Genomic DNA, 21,436 nt, shown 5'->3' with positions numbered 1-21,436 from the left:
CCCGGCGGTCATGAGGTAAATGAAAATAGTGGCAAATGGTCTTTTACCTTGATGAGCGTTGCATTAACAAGTCGTGAAAAGGCTCACACTGGCGAAAGCTCAGCTTTGTTGTTTGTTCTGTCTTGCTGGAAGGTACGAAGCTCAGCCAGATCATCTGTGCTTGCGGTAACATGAACTTTATCTTTCCCCTGTTGGTAATGGCGTGGAGCAGGCAGAGACGGAGAAGCGGGTGTCCTTGAACTCATTGCTAACACAGCTGTGGGGGCAGCTTCAGAACTTCTGCCAGCCCCCCCCCTCTGCCGCCGTACCTGCCTGAGCCAAGGTGTGCACACCAGCATGCCGGGGTGGGGGAGAACCCACAGCAAAAGATGTCACAGACGAACCAGAAAGAGCCAGCTCGCCTTGCTAAATAGCATTGCCATTTGTAAGATATTGGCCATGGTAATTATTTTCCTACCAAGTTTCCCCACATGGTTTTCAGAAAATTAAAACCGCGACTTGCATGCAAATGTGAAACGAACACATGTCCAAGATTTTTTCAACCCGTTTGTTTGACTCGAAGAAGTCAGTAAATGCTGAAACTGTTCTTAAAAGTATCCAGTTGAACATCATTTTAGGGTTCTTGTCCAGTTGAGACATCGGCAATTGGGGAGTCGGAGAAAGTTGTCTCTTCCTGTGTGAACATGGTGCAGACCAAAGCAAACCATGTCCCGGGAGCCTACAGAAAAGTGGTGGCTTCTCAAGTCCCCAGGAAGGTGCTTAGCTCCTCCACCTTTGTCACCAATTCTTCCTCAAGTTCGTCGAGAAAAGCTGACAGTAAGTATTCGGGAGGGAACACAGTCTGTGCGCGCCCAACTCCCAAGTGGCAAAAAGGCATCAGGAATTCTTCAGGCTGTCCCCTAAAGATTCTAAAAAAGGGAACCAGATTCCTGAAGAAGCAGGCTTAGGAAAAGCACAGAGAAAAGCATGTCCTTTGCAGCCTGACAGAGATGATGAAAATGAATAGAACTTACCTGAATAATGACTTCAGTTTACTTACATATTCTAGGATGTAAATTTGGGAAAATGAGTTTGTCCAATTAACTTGTCGAATAGCCATTTAATTGAGAAAAAAAAATGAGGCTACATTTTAGCCATTCAAAAGAAACCAGGTATAAAAGTGGAGAATTTTATAATTTGTAATTTCAAATTGCATACTTGAATTTATGTCATATGCTCATTTTACCTGTTAAGCTTCTTCCTAAAATCAACATTACATGATGCTCTAATTACAAATCTACTGTTTTTGCTTAGATTTTTGTACTGATGCCATTTTATGGCTATTGATTATGGAAATAGTGCCATATTGTTATGACATGTTTGTGTTAAAATTTTGACTTAGTCTTTTTTACATTAAAATTTCAATATTTAAAAAAAGCATTCAAAGTCGGTTTTTTTTTTTTTTTAATTTAATGAATGACTGCTGGGGTAAGGTGACTGGACTAGATTTTTTTTTAAAGATTTATTTATTATATATATAAGTACACTAGCTGTCACTTCAAACACACCAGAAGAGGGCACCAGATCTCATTACACATGGTTATGAGCCACCATGTGGTTGCTGGGATTTGAACTCAGGACCTCTCGAAGAGCAGTCCATGCTCTTAACCACTGAGCCATCTCTCCAGTCCTGGACTAGATTTTTAAAATAAAATATGTTTGATATTTTATAAGACAATAAACCATTGTCCTAGTGCATTTTCTATTGTTCTTATTAAAATACCACGAACCAGGGCAGCTTACAAACAGGGAGACATACTAATCCTACAGTTCTAGGAACCCAAGAGCATGGCTTCAGAATCTATTTCACACCAGGGGAGGCCTTTCTCCTGGGTCATGACATCATTTGCCAAGATGAGCTTGGGTGTCTCTTCCTCCTTAGACAACCTCTCCTACAACCGTGAGGTGCCTGCTTTCATGACCTCCATTCCTCATTCCTGCCCACAGCACTGCACCCACTACCAAATTCTATTTCCATATGACTTTGAGGGTTAAATTTGAAATATACAATTTGGAGGATGAAATAAAATCATACCAAGCATGAAATTTGGAAGAATTTATTTTACAAATCCAAAACCAGTGGGCACTTTTATTTTACAGAAGTTTGCAAGCTTTGTGATGTTGTTCCTCTATCTCAGAATTTTAAGAATTGAGTAATAGTTTCAGCAAGGACATTGCCTTAGATGGTACCTTGGCTGCATCTTTAGTCATGTGACATTCAGACAGCTTGCCATCTATAGTTTACCATGGTGTACTGGCTGGTTTTGTGTCAACTTGACACAGCTGGAGTTATCACAGAGAAAGGAGACTCCCTTGAGGAAATGCCTCCATGAGATCCAGCTGTAGGGCATGTTCTTAACTTGCTTCCTGGTCTTGATGTTTTGTGCAGGTATAGAAACCCTGATTAAGACAAATTGGTAACAAGTTGGTACCAGGAGTGGGGTATTCCTGTGACAACCTGACCATGTTTTGGGGAGGACTGTGGAAGGACTTTGGAACTTTGAGCTAGAAGAGCCACTGGGATGTTAAGAGCTCTGTGGGATGTTCAGTAGGAGCTTGGAAGATAATGTTGAGAACCGTGCAGAAGATGGAGGCCTGGCTTGTGAAATTTCAGAGGGAAGATTAAAGAATCTTATCAGGGCTGATGCTGTTTTGATTTTTGAAGATTTTGTGGTTTTTGTTAGTTGGGGATGAAGAATCAGGTGTGATTAACAAGACACCAGAACTACTAAAGCAAAACCTTTGCATTACTGGGACTATTGATGCTGGTCAGCTGGAGCTAAGAAATTAGTGGTGATTAAGAAGAGACCAGCATCACTGAGGTGAAATCTCCTGGGAAGTGTTTTCTGAGAGGACAGTGAGGCTGTGTTCCAGAGATAGCCGAGTACCTCTTGCTGTGGCTGGACTTGATAATGTTTAGGAGTCACCCAGGTGGAACTGGTTTTGAAGGAATGAAGGAGTCATGGAGAGCAGATGAGGCTCGGCACTGTGAGGGGCCATGGAAGGCCATTGGTGAAGATACAGCCTCAGCTGCAGTTAGTGCTCCAGGATTGACAGTAGTGTTTTGGAGATGCCAGTTTCATGAGATGACCACCAAGAACAGCAGCGGCAGAGGAAAACAGGCAGCTGGAGCCTAGAAGACAAGGTGTGTGCTACAAAGGGCAGAGCTGGAGAAGTGACCCAAGAAGTTGGCTGGAGGAGCCCAGAAGTTTGTAAGTGGATTCCAAGACATTGAATGGTTAGAGTTTGATTTTGCTTTTAATTGTGACCGTGCCCTGATACTTTTTTCTCTTGAAGGAAGAAGTGGAGCCCACAGTTAAGAGGCTTTGAATTGTAAAAAAGCTTTGATTTTTAAAAGAGACTGGATATTTTAAAGAGATTGCAATTTCTAATATGTAAGAATTTGTAAAGACTGTAGGACTCTTAAAGTTATTTAGATCTTGAGGATGAATAAGAAAGTAAGGGTTGAGGCTTGATAGTGTTGTATTTGTGTGTCAAGTTGACAAGGGTTCAATTGTACTGGCTGGTTTTGTGTCAGCTTGACACAGCTGGAGTTAATCACAGAGAAAGGAGCCTCAGTTGAGAAAATGCCTCCATGAGATCCAGCTGTAAGGCATTTTCTCAACTAGTGATCAAGGGGGGAGGACCCAGCCCATTGTGGGTGGAGCCATCCCTGGGCTGGTAGTGGTAGTCTTGGGTTCTGTAAAAAAGCAGGCTGAGCAAGCCAGTGAGTAACATGGCCTCTGCAACAGCTCCTGTTTCCTGACCTGCTTGAGTTCCAGTCCTGACTTCCTCTGGTGATGAAAGTGTAAGCTGAATAAACCACTCTCTCCCCAACTTGCTTTTTGGTCATGATGTTTGTGCAGGAATACAAATCCCGACTAAGACACATGGTAAAAATTTTATTTAAAAAAACTATATATTTTTCTAACAGAGGTTCTGTACATATATAATCATATGGAAATAATCTCAAGTGTTAGATCAAAATAAGTGGTACATGGAGAATGGTAAGCACTTAGGTAAATCCTTTGAGATGGAGCAACATGGGCCACGTTGGTTTACTATTGCTATTGGCAAATCTCTGTGGCAGCCCTGATTACGTTAGCAAAAGCTGGAGACAGCCAGTGGCCCCTTGAGAGGGGCATGGGCAGGCAGCTACGCCATTCTTTCACTAGACTACCATTAAGTGGTCAAAATGATTGAACAGCATGATAAGGGTCGAAATAAGTATGATATTAAGTGAAAAGAAAAAAAACAATCTTCAAAGGGAAACATGAAGATGAATATCATTTTGTAAAGTTAGAAACAATCAACCTTAACCCTCATTTCTAGACGCGTATGGGGATATGTTCAAACGTGTATAAGATGAATGGAAGAGAGAAACCCAGACTGTGGCTGGCAGTTCCGTTAGTTGGACGATAGAGGGGAACGTTATGGTGCTGACTGTTGCGGTCAATGTTACAAAGGCGGCGACCAGTTCCAGCGTGGCCAGGTGCGCTCTGACTCCGGCGGCCCCTCTCTGGTTAGTCTCTCTTATCACTTATTTCTTATCACTTACTGCCTCTGTCCTAGCCACGAACTCTGCCAACAGTCCAACCAGCCCGACACGTTCAAAACTCCAGAAACTCGTAATTTAGCAGTGGCTTTATCTCAGATTTTTCTCATTAACAACCGTTAGCTATACAGACCCACATAGAGGGTTTCATCCTCCTCTTCCTCCATCTTGCCTCCTGGCTCTCTCTGGCCTCTCCCTCCTTTCCAAAACTCTGTCCCCGCCTACGTAAGACAAACTGTCACAGGCCTCGTGGCAGCCCTCCTTGCATTAAGACAACAACCTACAGCTGACTACATATTGGCTTCCCATTATTATTTCTATATAGAAAGCCCTGCAAAATTTCATGCCAGATGAACCCAACCGCTTAGTTCTAGCCACAGATTTCACTGGTCTATGATTTGGGCAGGGTGCGTGAGGATTAGTCTGTATTTGCTTTGTAATGTCTGGATCCCAGTTGGGAAGACGGGAAGGATGGGATTGGCTGGAGATGTCTAGAGCTGATGCTGCCTAATGATGGGATTCACAGGTGGGCTAGTATGAACGTCCTTGCAATGCCGGCTTCATCCTCAGAAAGGACAATTATATATATTTATTTAAAATAAGGCTGCACAGTGTCGCTTTTGCCAAACTCCACTTGTCGGATCCTCCTATTTTCAAATAGAGGGTACAGAGACCTCCCTACTTAATAGGCGGGGACTAATTTCACAGCACAATACGACATATTTGATGGGAGCTCCCTCTGTCGCCATTCCCAGATATATTTTGTGGCTTGCCATACTTTAAGTTTTAAGCGTCCCCGGCAAAGGCCTGCCTTTTAAAAGCCTGTCATGCCATTAAGCAGTGGTGGTAGCTACTTAAGAGGCGGGGCCTAGTGATAGAAAGCATGCCCTGAAGGGGATTGTGGGACATCACTCCGGTCCTCCTGTTTTCCTTTCTGTATGCTGGACATGAATTGACGATCTGTCCAGCCGCAAGCTTCCCACCCCGACGTGCTGTCTTCTCATTGGCCCGAGAGCAATTGGGCCAACCCGCCATGCATCGAAACGGTGATCCAAAACAAATTTCATCTCTTTATAAGTTGATTAGCTTGGGCATTTGGTTGCAGTGGTGCGCACTGACCAGCACATAGCCTCTGACGATGCTAAAGAAAGGTATTATAGAAACCTTGTTTTCTCGTGGTGGGTTCATGGGCTCTGCACGTTATTAAAAAGACCAAAATGAAAAAAAAAAAAAAACCACCCCAAGTAAATAAGAGCATTTTATTCCAGCAATGCATCTTAAATCAATATTATATTTAGTATGCTCTGCTGCCGTGGCAGTCCAACATGCAGATAAAAACTAACCTGAAGATCAGACAAGTATTGCAGGCATGGGTGTGGGGGCAGAGACTAAGGGAATTGTCACCCAATAACCTGCCCAACTTGAGACCGATCTCATTAGCAAGCACCAATCCTAAAACTGTTAACGGTGTTCTGTTATCCTTGCAGACTGGAGCACGGCGTCCTCTGAGAGGCTCCACCCAGCTGCTGACTCAGACCGACACAGACACAGACAAACAGTGGGCGAAACTTGGGGTCTCAAAGGAATAAGAGAAAGGATCGCAGACCCCAAAGGGGACAGAAACTCCACAAGAAGACCGACAGAATTAACTAACTGGTTCCTTGGGGCTCTCAGAATCTGAACCCCCAACCAAAGAACAGGCTGAATCTAGGCCTCACCACACATATGTAGCAGATGTGCGCTTGACCTTTGTGTGGGTCCTAAACAACTGGAGTGGGGACTGTCCCAAATGGTGGCTGCATGTGGGATGTATTCCTCTAGCTGGGCTGCCTTGTCTGGCCTCAGTGGGAGAAGCAGCATCTACGCTCGCAGGGGGGCAGGGATTCTCATAGGGGCCCCGCCCACTCAGAAAAGAGGGGATAGTGAGGGGGTAACTGGGGAGGGGGTTGGTAAGTGTGATGTACAGTGAATAAGTAAAAAATTTAAATAATAATAATGAAAAGGTAGACCCTGCCTGATGCAGAATGCAGTGAACTATTTGCTCTTGTGATCTTCTAGAAGATTTTCTCATAATACTGAAATCCACGCTGGCTTTTCAGGAGCCACCTTGTCACTGCCTCGTCACCACCCACGGCCAGCAGGAGGCTTTGCCGTACTCACTGTACAATTCAGCACTCATGAGACCTCCGGCCAAGTCCTGCTTACTAATGTAGTCATCAGCAGTTTAACTGGAGAAGTTTTATTCCTAGTTTATTGCTTTGAGAGAAAGAAGAGTCCTCCATCTGATATCCAGGATTATCAACTGCTCCAATCAGTTTTTGCAGTATTCATATATGTAATTAACAAACTAATTAAATTTGGTTTTAAGATGATCAGAAAAGAGCAGAATCCTAGTAACCTCATACTGTCATACGTGTTCATGATCCCACACTCCACTCATACTGTCATACATGTTCATGATCCCACACTCCACTCATACTGTCATACATGTTTATGATCCCACACTCCACTCATACTGTCATACATGTTCATGATCCCACACTCTGGATGAGAACTCAACGTCAGCCTGGCCTACAGAATGAGTTCCAGGCTAGCCAGGGCCCCAGGGTCACATTCTTGTAGATCTACACACTCTCTCTCTCTCTCACACACACACACATTATATATATATATATATATATATATATATATATATATATATATTGACACAACACTCACACATACACACACATACACACTCATACACAAATACACACACTCGTATACACATACCACCACCATCAACAATAAAACACTGGTGAAGTTGACTCTGCATAGCCCATGTCTTTGTTTATTTTTATTTTCATGAGCACACACTAGCTGTCCTCAGACACACCAGAAGAGGGCATTAGATTCCATCACAGATGGTTGTGAGCCACCATGTGGTTGCTGGGATTTGAACTCAGGACCTCTGGAAGAGCAGTCATCACTCTTAACCACTGAGCCAACTCTCTAGTCCTGTATCTTTGTTTTAAAGACACAATTGCTTTAGCACATTCCCCAGATCCCCATCTAAAGATTACATGGCTGTCTTATTTGCCTCTTGTCTGGTTCTCAGAATCTATTTGGTAATAATGTTCATTCATTTACTTATTCATGTTGCATGCCCTAAACGAGGCACTACCAATAAACGTCTAGCACGTGCTCAGTAACTTCAGAGGCCTCGTACTTCTGCCTCTCCCATCCTACCCCTCTGAGGAGGGGCTTGGGAAGCCTTTGGTCTTGTGGTACAGCTGTTTTCCCTGACACTGCTGAAAGAAGGGTTGCATTTACTGTCACCCGGAGAAGACAGGGAAGGGTACAAGGCATGAATTTGTCACCTTAAGCAGCAGGCAAGTCTTTGTGAAGGAGATAGAATTTCGGGTTATTTTATTTATTTCTTATTAATTTATTCATTATATATAAGTACACTGTAGCTGTCTTCAGACACACCAGAAGAGGGCATCAGATCCCATTACAGATGGTTGTGAGCCACCATGTGGTTGCTGGGAATTGAACTCAGTTCCTAACCACCGAGCCATCTCTCCTGCCCTATTTATTTCTTTAAAAAATCTTGATTGAATTTGACCAGATTTGATATAAGACAGAAACATCCTAGCTCTCAGAACAAATTATTAACATGTCTTGAACCATATAGAAGGTGTGAATTTTTCTTTTATTGCTCTGGCGTGAGTCTTTAGTATGTGACGACCAGCATGCAATCCACACCAAAACTATGTTTCTTTAAGGAAAAAAAAAGTTTCAAGTTCATTAAAATTTTTACTTGAAGTTTTATTTTGATATTCTGTGGGAGTGAATAAAACTAGCTTAAACAAGCTTCTGGAGATAGTGCCTCAAGCACCGAGGAACTAACATTTTCAGACTTTATTGGGCAGCTAAGTTTTTTCTCCAGAGCAGCTACTTTTAACTGCCAGGTTGTGCTCCATTAAGCAGTAAGAAAGCTATAGAGCTACAAAATCGTACTTTTACTAGAAGTGACCCGAGTGCAGCATTTGTTTTGTTTCTTCTCTCCCAAACTAACTTGAGAGTTTGTCTCTCTATTACTCTTTCATGACTAACATGTGCTTCGTTTCTCTATCCGGTTACTCCCTTTGCCGACATTGTGTCTTTTCGCTGGGGGCGTGCATGCCTCGTCACTGCGGACATCCGTACTCTTCCGACTTGTCTTCCCCGCACTCAACCCTGACTCTTCTTGTTGGGTGGAAAAGAGAAGAAAAAGAAAAAGATTTTTAACTCTCTTCCTAGTTCTGCTCTTTTCCTTTTCTGGTGCTTTATTCTTGACCAAACTGAAGCTGTCTGCAGCGACCGGGTAGTTTTCTTAGGTTTCCTTAGGAGCAGCAAATTATTGAAAATTCATTAAGAGGAAGACATCAGAAGTGATGTAGGAAAGGCAGGGGTGCTGCGGCTGCAGACAGTGGCTGCAAGATTTGTCCTGTTACTGGGTGGGACTAAGTTTGTCAGCCGCAGACTCTGTTCTTTGTCCTCTGAGAATGTGTTCCTTTATAGTTACTCCTTATTCTTCTCCCCCTCCCCCTCTTTTCTTTCACATATATATGAAACAAAAGTTTATTTGGCTCAAAGCTCTGAAGTTCGGAGGAAATAAAGGCATTTGACATTTGCTTGGCTTCTGGTCTTAAGGATATTTCTTGCTCAGGGTATCACACAGGTCAAGTAAAACCAGAATGTGACAATCGGGGTTTTTATTTTATTGTATCTATGTATTGTGTGGGGGGAAGTTGTGTATATGTGTTTGCATGTGTGTTTGTTCATCTGCATGTATGTGCCGGTGGAGGTCAGAGGTCAGTGTTGGGTCAATGTTGGACATCCTCCTCAACTTTTTGAGACAGATCTGCAATTGAGCTTGAAGCTTATTAATTGTTCTAGGTTGACTGGCTGACAAGCTCCAAGCATTCTTTTTGTCTCTGTTCTCCCCAGTGCTAGGATGCTATGCCCAGCTTTTTACAAAGGTGTTGGGAATTGAACTCAGGTCCTTATAATTGTGTGCAAGCACATCACTAACTGAGTCACCCTCTTCCTATAGTCACTAATGCCACCAGAAGGGCACCACCCTTATCAAATTTACTTAATTCCCAAATGCACCTTGCCTAAATTCCATCACCACAGGAGTTTGAAGATTAACTCAGCAACATCTAAGATTTCCAGGACACATCAAACTACAGATGATGCAATTTTCTGATTAGCCGGAATCTGTGTAGAAACCTAAATGGGACTTGAACACAATTTTATGGGACCACATTCGTGATTTCTTTCAGTAGATAGGAAGTAGTATATTTTGTCATCTGCCACATTAAAGTAGAGACAGACTTTCTATGATCTTCCTCACATTATTAGAAAGAAGGTTCTCAGGTAGCAGCTTTGAACCGGTTGTTTTTACTGGGCTAAGGTCATGGGAGAAGCTGAGGAGAGTACATTTACAATCAGTGTGTCTATACACTGTCTGGTAAAGTTAGGCATTTACTTTGCTTTTAAGCACAAGACAAACTCAGGAGTTTTAGTGAGGACCATTGCCTTCCTAATGGTCTTTTAAAGAAATCTTCTATATGCTTCTTGTTAATGTGTGGTATGAGTTATTCAAAGTAATAGTGTAAAATTTTTGTTTATAAACAATTCGTGTGGATTAATTTACCAACCATTACCTGCTAACAGATACCCTATTTGTACTTAACCTTTTCCTATGTTTTCTAAAGATTTTATTTTTAAGCATGTGTGTGTGTGTATAAACACATTAGTGCAGTGTTCCTGGAGGCCAAAAAAAGAGTATCACATGCACTGGAGTTCAAGTTACAGATAGCTGTGAGCATCCCGAATGTCAGTGCTGGAAAATAAAGTCAGGTCTTCTGTAAAAGCAGTGTCTTAGGGTTTTACTGCTGTGAACAGGTATCATGACCATGGCAACTCTTATAAAAGAAAACATTTAATTTGGGGCTGGCTTACACTTTCAGAGGTTTAGTCCATTATCAACATGGCAGAGTGTAGACAGACATGGTGCTGGAGGAGGAGTTGAGAGTCCTACATCTTGATCTACAGACAGCAGGAGACTGTGAGCCACACTGGGCATAGCTTGATCAAAGGAGACCTCAAAGCCCGCCTCCACAATGACACATTTTTTCCAACAAGGCCATACCTTCCCCAACAAGACCACACCTTCCCCAACAAGACCACACCTTCCCCAACAAGACCACACCTCCTCCAGTAAGGACACACCCCCTCCAATAAAACCACACCTCCTCCAGCAAGGCCACACCTCCTCCAATACCTCCTAATAGTCCCACCCCTATGACCAAGCATTTAAACAAATGCTTGTGGGGGCCATTCTTATTCAACCACACACCACACGTGCACTCTCGACTGCTGAGCCACTTCTAACCCCAGTGCTCCATCGCTGACGTAGAAGAAACACTGTGTCTACTGCAGACAATGTTCTTTACCTCCATTGTCATGAATGACTTCACTTGAGAATTCGTTAAAAGTTCACCTGCGATAAAGTATCCACACCCATGTCTGCAAGCATTGGGGGGGAGGGGCAGATAGAATTTTCTGGATAGTACAGGCAACCAATATTACCAATATCTTTATGGGAGGACATGTGCTCAGCTCGAGGATAAATGCTCTACAAAGGTCTAGATTTGGAGCTAGAGTAGGGACAGAAACAGTGGTAGACAGGTGTTGCTCACATCTCTGCACCGGATGTTGCTTGATGGTGCGGGGGTGGGGGAGGGGAAGGGCCGGTGAGAACAGCTGGCCAGCACTGGCGCTGGGAACCCAATCGCAAGGTCTGTATTGAGCCAGAGAAGCACAGCTGTTTCCAATGGAGACTCTGACTCTGTAGGCCTACAGTGGAGAGTTTCATCTTTTCCATTCCACTTAACACTCACTGTAGCATCTTTAATGTTCAAAATAAACTGAGAGCTTCCCAGGAGTTGTTAAAAATATCACCAAGGGCATCCAAGCTTGGTACAAAACCTTGGGAAAGTGGCTAATTCCAAACAACTCACCACATGTGAGTCACTGAGAGTCACTGGGGGATGGGGGGGATGAGAACCAGGAGTCATGACTTGGTTGTCTTTATTTTTTCTTCCAATTTTACTGGATATTTTCTGTATTTACATTTCAAATGTTGTATCCTCTTCCCTACTCCCCTCCTTCCTCCCCCTCAACTTGCTTCCATGAAGGTGCTCCCTCTCCCAATCACCCTCTCCACCTCAGTGCCTTGGCTCTTGATGATGTTGTTCTTCCCATGAGGTTGCAAATCTTTCAACTCTTTCAGTCCTTTCTCTAGCTTTTTCATTGGAGTCCCCGTGTTCAGTCTGATGTTTACCTGCAAGCATCCTCATCTGTATCTATATGACTCTGGCAGAGCCTCTGAGGAGACATCCATGTCTGGTTCCTGCCAGTAAACACTTCTTGGCATCAGCAATAGTGCTTGGGTTTGGTGGCTGCATATGGGGTGGTTCTCCAGGTGAGGCAGTCTCTGTAGATCTTTTCTTCAATCCCAGAGTATCTATTTGGCCTTGTATTTCCTCCCCTGTTTTGTTCTCCCTTCTCATAAGAACTGGGGCATCCAAATTCTGGTCTTCCTTCTTTTTGAGCTTCATAAGTTCTGTGGATTGTTTCTTGGGTATTCTGAGCTTTTTTCTTGGGGGGGGGAACTAGTGTCCGCTTATAAATGAGTGCATACCATGAATGTTCTTTTGTGACTGAGTTACCTCACTCAAGTTGATAGCTTCAAGTCCCATTCATTTGCCTAGACATTTCATGAAATCATTGTTTTTAATAGCTGAGTAGTACTCCATTGTGTATATGTACCAGTTTCTGCATGCATTCCTCTGTTGAGGGACATCTGAGTTCTTTCCAGCTTCTGGCTATTATAAATAAGGCTGTTATGAGCATTGTTGAACATGTGTCCTTGTTAGATGTTGGAGCTACTTTTGGGTATATGCCCAGGAGTGGTATAGCTGGGTCCTCAGGTAGCACTGTTCAATTTTCTGAGGAACCTACCTCCAGACTGATTTCCAGAGTGGTTGTTCCAGTTTACAATTCCACCAACAATGGAGGAGTGTTCCTCTTTCTCCACATCCTTGCCAGCATCTGCCATCACCTGAGTTTTTGATCTTAGCCATTCTGATTGGTGCGAGGTGGACTCTTAGGGTGGTTTTGATTTGCATTTCTCTGATGACTAGGGATGTTAAGCATTTTTTTTAGGTGCTTCTCAGCCATTCTATATTCCTCCATTGAGAATTCTTTGTGTAGCTCTATACCCCATTTTTAATAGGATTATTTGATTCTCTAGAGTCTAACTTCTTGAGTTCTTTTATATATTGGATACTAGCCCTCTGTCAGATGTAGGATTAATAAAGATCTTTTTCCAATCTGTTGGTTGCCATTTTGTCCCTTTGTTCTTGGTCTTACAGAAGCTTTGCAATTTCATGAGGTCCCATTTGTCAATTCTTGATCTTAGAGCATAAGCCATTGGTGACCAAGTAGGCTTCATCCCATAAATGCAAGGATGGTTTGATATACGGAAGTCCATCAATATCACCCACTCAAACTCAAAGAAAAAAAATCACATGATTATCTCTCTAGATGCTGGGAAAGCATTTGACAAAATTCAACACCTCTTCATGTGAAAAATCTTGAAAAGTTCAGGTATTCAAGGCTCATACTTAAACATAGTAAAAGCAATATACAGCAAACCAGTAGCCAACATCAAACTAAATGGTGAGAAACTTGAAGCAATCCCACTAAAATCAGGAACTGGACAAGGCTGCCCAGTCTCTTCCTACCTATTCAATATAGTTCTTGAAGTACTAGCCAGAGCAATAAGACAACAAAAAGAGGTCAAAGGGATACAAACTGGAAAGAAAGAAGTCAAAATATCACTATTTGCAGATGACATGATGGTATACTTAAGTGACCCCAAAAATTCCACCAGGGAACTTCTACAGCTGATAAACACCTTCAGCAAAGTGACTGGATATAAAATTAATTCAGACAAATCAGTAGTCTTCCTCTACTCAAAGGACAAACAGGCTGGGAAAGAAATTAGAGAAAAGATACCCTTTACAATAGCCACAAAGAATATAAAATACCTTGGTGTGAGGATCTGTATGACGAGAACTTCAAGTCTCTGAAGAAGGAAATTGAAGACCTCAGAAGGTGGAAACATCTCCCATGCTCATGGATAAAAAGGATCAACATTGTAAAAATGGACATCTTGCCTAAGGCAATCTACAAATTCAATGTAATACCAATCAAAATTCCAACTCAATTCTTCATAGAGTTAGAAAGAGCAATTTGCAAATTCATTTGGAATAATAAACACAGGATAGCAAAAACCATTCTCAACCAATAAAAAAAAAAAGTTTGGGGGAATCGCCATCCCTGACCTCCAGCTGTATTACAGATCAATTGTGATAAAAACTGAGTGGTTTTTTTGTAGAACCAGGCAGGACCAATGGAATAGAATCAAAGACCCAGAAATGAACCCACACACCTATGGTCACTTGGTCTTTGACAAAGGAGCTAAAAACATTCAATGGAAAAAGGACAGCCTCTTCTACAAATGGCGCTGGTTCAACTGCAGTCAGCAAGTAGAAGAATGCACATTGATCCTTTCTTATGTCCTTGTACAAAGCTCAAGTCCAAGTGGATCAAAGACCTCCACATGAAAACAGGTGCACTGAAGCTAATAGAACAGGAAGTGGGGAAGAGCTTAGAACACATAGGCTCAGGGAAAATTTTCCTGAACAGACTTGGTCTTAATGGCGTGGACAGCAGTGTCCCAGCGCAGTGGGAGAAAGCACATCGCAGAATGCAATACCCGATATGGCGCCTAGGGGGCGCCGGTGAGTGCAGAATGGTAGCTGCAAGGCAGACAGACCACAGAGGACCCTTGTGCAAGTTGGAATGAGAAGTTTCTCGTTTTGTTCCCCACATCCGGCAGGTCTGTCCTTTCTCCCAGGTCCTTTCTTTTCTTAGCTTTAAAACGGGGTTGATGCGTGTCAGAGCCGAGAGTATGGATGGAACTGTTTCAAGACTAGATCATCGATTGCGGGAAAATTCTCCTCTTCGCTTAATTGGAAGGTGACAGGCAGAGCTTGCCTTTCCCAATAACCTTTGAAATCCTTTAAAGTAGCGACTTTAAGGAGGCAAAATAGAGGCGGTCATACATCTGCACTTATTCCTGTCAAGGAAACGAAAGGCAGATAGAGGACAATTTATTTCTTCTTTTAACAAGCCTCAAGTGCATGTGCCTAGTAAGCACTGGAAATACCAAGGTGAAATAAGTATCTTTCTCAGGGGCTCCTAACTAAAGCTGCTTTATATATGCATACCCATGGGGGGCGGAGGGGAGAGGGGAGATGGGGGGGGGGAAGATTCATTCAGTGCAAACGCCAGGAGCAACGCCCGCACATGATTTGTCTTTTTAATTAACAGGACTGTTGTTTCATGAAGCCCCTCGACATCAAACATAGTATCATCTGTTTTAGGGCTTATAAAACAACTACCCAGAGATACTCACATCCCTAAATCTCACACTACGGTAGAGTGTGCGGTCACTCCGTTTGCCCCGTTGGTGAGAGAGGGAGGCCGAATTACCTTATTGCCCAACGAGGGCTGATTGCATTTCAGACTCTTTCACCTCCAGGGAGATGAGAGTCCCAGATAACTAAATCCACCTTAAATCAGGGGCACTTCTGATATCGTGGATTTTGAACTGTCAAGCCGCGAGACAATGCTTAGCCCCATTTCGGTGGACTTATATCTTTAAAAGTATTTATTTATGGTGGTAATTGTTAGACATTTATTACCGTCGCATATACATTTCGCAATTAATTTCCTAAGGGCCGCAAATATTACTGACAAGAAGCAACCGCTAACTTCTTCAGGATGGGTCTCCCGATTTCCCGTAGTTTGAAAAGGAGCAAACTCTTACACCTGTGCACTGTTCTACCACACTAATAAAATATGTCTAGTTTGGAAGTTTAGCCGATGATAATCTGTAAATTACTTTGTCAGCACTGTCCTTTCTGTGTTTGCATTCAATAGGAAATTTAATCAATTGTTTTTTATTTGTAAAAATGTTTTGTAGATCTTAATGTTGATATTTTCCTGAATACTAGGAAAACAACATGCAAGTAGAAAAATCTATAAACATAATGATAAGTGTGACCAAGAATCTTAAACTCCGTTTCACAACAAACTCTTCAAATTAAAAAAAAAAAAGGATCTCCGAAGACAGAAGCCATACAAATGTTACTGCTGAGAACTACCAGCAGAGGGCAGTATTAGTTTTCGAATGTTACTCAAGGTCTCTACTGTTCTTAAAGTACCAATTTTGCAGCTGTTCAGTAAAAAAAAAATCTTAGGCTCTGAAACATTTGTTGTTGTTGTTGTTGTTGCAGTCTTATAACAGCAATAACACAGAAAAAGCAAACCTTTAGTGAGGAATACTAAAATCCAGACATCTCTGATAAGAATCAAGCAGATCCTAAATTAGCTTGTGTGTCGTATAGGTTCATGTTCCTGTGGGTGTGTATACATGTGTGCAAGTCAGAAGTTAATGCTGAGCATCTTTTTCAACCATTCTCCTCCCAGAGCTCACTGATTCAACTAGGCTTGCTGACCTGTTTCTTCCCGTCAGCATCATAGACACATGCCTCTCTGAACTTGGCTTTGATGCCGGACACCATTCGACTCTAATATAGCAGGGAAACTTCAGCACTGCATAGCTTCGGACTAAACAAGTGTTTGTTGAATGTGTAAGGGCTAGAGAGAGGCCAAGAGAAAGATGAAGACCTGTCACTTCTCGGTGGTTCACAGGGGTCGCACGCCAGATATCTTGCATTTCGGATATTTATATTTGGTTCATAACAGTAGCACAGCTAAAGTTAGGAAGTAGCAACTTAGAAGGCACATGTGCCTGCGCATGGTCTTACCATAATAATTTGAACAGGATCGTAAGATTGCTTCCTGGTCTTTCCACTAACTTCGGGGCAGCTTTTCCTCAGTGAGTTTAGTCTTCATGGCTTTGCCTTCGTAGCGATGAATGCCATTGGCTGGCTTTCTGCTGCGTAGACCAAGGCTTCATATGCACTGGCAAATATGCTTGGCTAGACTGGACCTTTGTAAAAAGACATGAAAACAGTATTCGTCATTTTTTGGTTGAAGTGGATAAGCTACTTGACGAAGCCAAAGTCATTTTTAAAAACCAAATTAGGGAGGATGTAATGCAAATTGTAGATATTTGGGCGTGTGTGCAGGGACACAAGTACTGTGTGCAAGTATATATGTACTGTGTGCATGTGTGTATGTACTGTGTGCATGTGTGTATGTACTGTATGCAGGTATGCATAGAGGCTATGGGCCAGCCTCTGGCACTAGTCATCTTTGTTTATTTGTTTTGTGAGACTGGTCTCCCATTGGCCTAGAGCTTGCAAAGTTGGCCAGGCTAACTGCCCAGTGAGTTGTGATGAGCCAAATTCCTGACACTGTTTCCTTAGTGCTGAGCTTATGAGTAGATATCACCAAGTTTTCTCCCACCCCAAGTCCCCAAGATCTGGGTATCAAACTCTTGTCTTCATGCTTACAAGAGAAGTACTGATTGGGTCATTTCCTAGCCCAGATTTCTAACTGGGTCTTGTTTTTGTTGATTTTTAGTTTGTAATTGTATCCTTATTTTATCGTTACTTTGTTACATAGGTTGACAGTGGCAGCTCTGGAAGCTTACATTACTTGGCATGGTGCCCATTTCTTTTCAACGTCTGTTAAATATGTTTCTAATTTTGTACTCCCAGTTGCAGGGTAGAGCTAGATATTTGGCATTCCGAAATGCCTGTCAGGGATGACGGAATGGATTTTAATGCCTGGACCAGGTTACTGTGCATTTGTTTTGAGAAAGTGAACCTTAAGACACTAAGTAGAGGGCAAGGGGGAAAAAAACCTTCCCTAACACAGTTTTTTTGAAGTTTCCTGGTTACTTCAATCCCCCCCCCACACACACACCTTATACTTCTCCATTAAAGAAATGAATGGAGATGCTTTAACAGAACATCATATCTCCAAGTGGGCTAGCCTTCGTGGGAGGGAAAGAATTTGGCTGAAATTAGCTCATCAAAGAACACGGAAGTTTTCTGACAAAAGCCATTTTTGGTATCACTTGCTCTGCTTCTGCTTGGGTTCTATGCCTGGGGTCATGCAGGTCAAATTCAGTAGGAAAACACCACCCTCACATACAGCCATCATGGGTTTTGCTTATGCAGTTTCTCTAGGAAGGGTGTGGGTTTCTGCTCTGAGCATACTCCTGTCCTGGACTAACAGTTGCAAGGCAAGAGGCACTACTGAGCTGTAACTTAACAGAGATATACTCAAAGTAACTGATCAACAGGCTGCTAGTCCCATTCCCAATCTTTTTGAGTAAAACAATTGTAACTTAGAAATATGTATTTACACACACACACACACACACACACACACACACATACACACACACACACACACACATAACCTAAGGGCATGTTTTCTTTTTTTCCTGGTAATGAATCTCAGGTTGTAATGAGCAACAGTCATATTACTGTTTTAGTATGCATTTGCAACGTGTATGTGACATAGTATCTTCAGTTTGATTTCTATTAGGCCCAACTGTGGGGCCTGCAACACGAACAGCTATTCTGAATCAGGAGAAGTCCTGGTAGGGTTTGAAAGAAAGACACAATTCAATTATTCATGTTACCAGAAGTGTTTTACTCCATCTCCAAGAAATCCAACTGCAACTGGCTCCAACTCCAGATATATGCTCTTGCAAAGGCAGTTACAAAGGGAGTGTGCAAATTCCCTAGCTGCTGGGCGGAGTCACCCCCTGGGGTGAAGTCTATATATCCTGAGGTAACAGGAGCAGGTGTGGAGCAGGCTTGTGACTGGGCATTAGTATTACAAAGGAGTGTGTTTTCCCAAAGTCAAGGCATGCAAGCAGACAGTTCAGCTAACCCTTAGCAGGTGGAGATTGGGCATAACTCCCAACATTTCCCCCAAAATTATTTTTTTAAATTAGGGATCTATCTTAGGCACCCACAGACGTCACCACTTGTCTTACCCATCTTTGATAGGCTCACGAGAGCTCCCATGGACTCTCTGTCTTAGGTCGACAAGCACCCCCCCCCCCCCGTGGGTTTTCCCATCTCTAGCCACTTAATTTATTCACACTCCATTTAGCTGAAGCTGTAGGGTTGCTTACTGCTAGTCTGTCAGCTGACAGCTTGGCTCCAGGCTTGTTTTTTGCCGAAGTGACATAAGGAAGGATACACACCAAGGCTGCTTTAAGGGTTAATATGCCCAGAGCTGATACTAGCCCAGTCTTATGAACCTCTTGAACCACAATGAGTTGTTCCTGTAACAGTACTGAGTTAATTCAAATTTAACATTCCCAATTGAATCCAAGTAAATGAATGATTTCAAATTGACTGAAGTAGAGAGGGCCTCAGCCACTTCTCCTGAAAATTGCACCAAGCAGCTGTGGCAATGAGGTGGGGAGGGGCAATCTCAAAAAAACTGCAGCTACAAATGCAGATGCTGAAACAGCACTAATAATGGTTACAGTCAAAATTCTCCCGGTGCAGGCAAGAATCAATTGATTCTCTCCAGGCACAGATCCTGGGATCCTTGTCACCCCTGCAGGTCTTCACTCTCCCAGCATCTTCTCGGATGCCATTCCTGTTGAGAATAATTGGGATATCCCCCTTGTAAATATCAATAGTATTACTCCATGGGTTTCCCAGGGTGGACACAGTGCTCAGTGACCCAGACAGGAGATTCCTGAGGAAAGACACAATCAGAGCCTGGGGCCCTAGTCAAAATGGGATCTGGTCTCCACCAAAAGTGGGAGGCAAGATCTTACCATCACACCATTCCCTGCTGCGCTGGGAACACTCTCCAGTGTCAATCAGTGGCAGAGCAGCCTTCAGAATTTGCAGTTAAACATTTAAAAAATACATGAAATTAAGGATAAATGTGCATGAGTGGACTTGTGCTCCCCCATTTTTGTTTTAGACAAATACGTATTTATGGTTCAATGATTGCTTGTCCTTGAGGATTATAAGGGATTCCAGTCTTATGAATTATAGCATAATCTGAACAAAATTGTTCAAACCCTTTACTGGAATAGGCAGGACCATTATCCGTTTTAATTTTCTTGAGAACACTTATATATATATATATATATGCAAAGGCCATCAATTAATCATAATCTATAAAATATCTGTTGTTAACTAATTGCTTCCTCTATATCCTCTGCAAAACACTTCACTTCTCAGTTAATTGCAGAGACTAGGATTTGCATCTCTTGAGAACAACAGAGGTTTGAGAACTCCTGTGGGGGGCTTAAGGCGAGGTTTTCCTCAGTTAGCATCTGATGATTTTTGAAAATCACATTAAATAAGTAAAATTATCTTTATGAATTTTCCATGCCACAATCTGCCTAGGGTGACTGATAACCCAATTATTTGGCTCCTTTTCTGGAGCAACAACCACTCCCCAAAATAATAAAGTTCATTGCAAAAGCAAAAACTCTAGTGAACAAAGCATCTACAACAGTAAACACTGAGGATTCTAAGTCCCAACTTCAGCCATCAAGGCAGCAGCAAAACAACAAAAGACCATCAGACATTCCCTGAGGCAAAACTTCCAATAAACCCATTGCCAATGAAAGGAAATTAAATTCTAGGACTGAGAACATTGTAAAACAAGTCCAGGCATGCCCAGCTAAGCCCATAGTTACCTTAAAGATAAAAATGCAGAAGCTGGCCCAGGATGTCTTTTACAACTTACTTGTCAGTCAAATGTAAATTAGATGTTAACCACCAGTAACCAGACTTAGATAAGCATCTGCCCCACCAGTTTCCTGACTTCCTAACTGCACATAGGCTATGGGTGTTGGGTAAACTTTGTAAACTTTGTACTTCCCAGCCCCCAACCCTCTCTCCCGACCCCCCGCCCTATAAAATCCCCCAGCTTTCAAGCCTCATGTTCAGTACCTCTATCTCCTGCGTGAGATACATATCAGCCTGGAGCTCCGCTATTAAACTACCTCGTGCTTTTGCAGCAAGAAGATCTCTCGTGTTTCATTGGGTAACCCCGTGTTCCAAGACTCGAGTGGGGGTCTCCAAAAGGGGGTCCTACACCTCAAGGGCTCTTCAAAACCACAATCAAACACACCAAATGCAAACCCTTTACAATCATGAGGATGCAAAGGAATAGTATAAAAATCTTTTAAATCTGTGATAATTTTTTGAAAAGCCAGGCTGTAATGCTCTCCTAAGTTCTACATCCTCATCAACACTTCTCAAAGCTGCAACAATCTCTACCTGCTTGATGTTTTCCCCTAATTACAAATATGTGAGTTAAAATCCTGACCCTGCGATCAAACTGCAAACTGCAGTCAATGGAACACCTGTAGTTTTACCATAATTTTTAAGTTTCTTTTGTAACATTAGAGCATAACCACAATCTTAGAAACACAAAACCAATTTTTTTAACAGTGCAAATGATCTATTCTTTATAAAATCAATACCAAGTTCACTACTTTCAGGCCACAAAGTTTGGCAGCAAGTTCTTATATATGAATGCCGGATAAGGCAGCTTTTAATGCCTCATTATTTTTAAATTGTATCTTTTAAGCCTGTTTTCTAGAACAAGAATTACATAAAATATTATCCCAAGTTTGGGGTCTCCATAGAAAACTGTTTCCTCAATAACACATGAACCACCTGTTGTTGTTTAGGATGATTC

The 21,436-nt window shown here is 42.4% G+C and overlaps 1 pseudogene across 1 annotated transcript; it reads left to right on the top strand.

The window, feature by feature from the left end:
• The first annotated feature begins 683 nt into the window (after positions 1-683).
• LOC308421920 (PCNA-associated factor-like) lies at positions 684-1,006 on the top strand (annotated as a pseudogene). The gene has a single exon. The product of its transcript is annotated as a PCNA-associated factor-like (transcript).
• The last annotated feature ends 20,430 nt before the right edge of the window (positions 1,007-21,436 follow it).

The sequence above is a fragment of the Micromys minutus genome, assembly GCF_963924665.1.
Source record: "Micromys minutus genome assembly, chromosome: 6".
Lineage (NCBI taxonomy): Eukaryota > Metazoa > Chordata > Mammalia > Rodentia > Muridae > Micromys > Micromys minutus.
The sequence above is the reverse complement of the archived record's forward strand: the minus strand, read 5'-3'. Positions and strand labels throughout refer to the sequence as shown.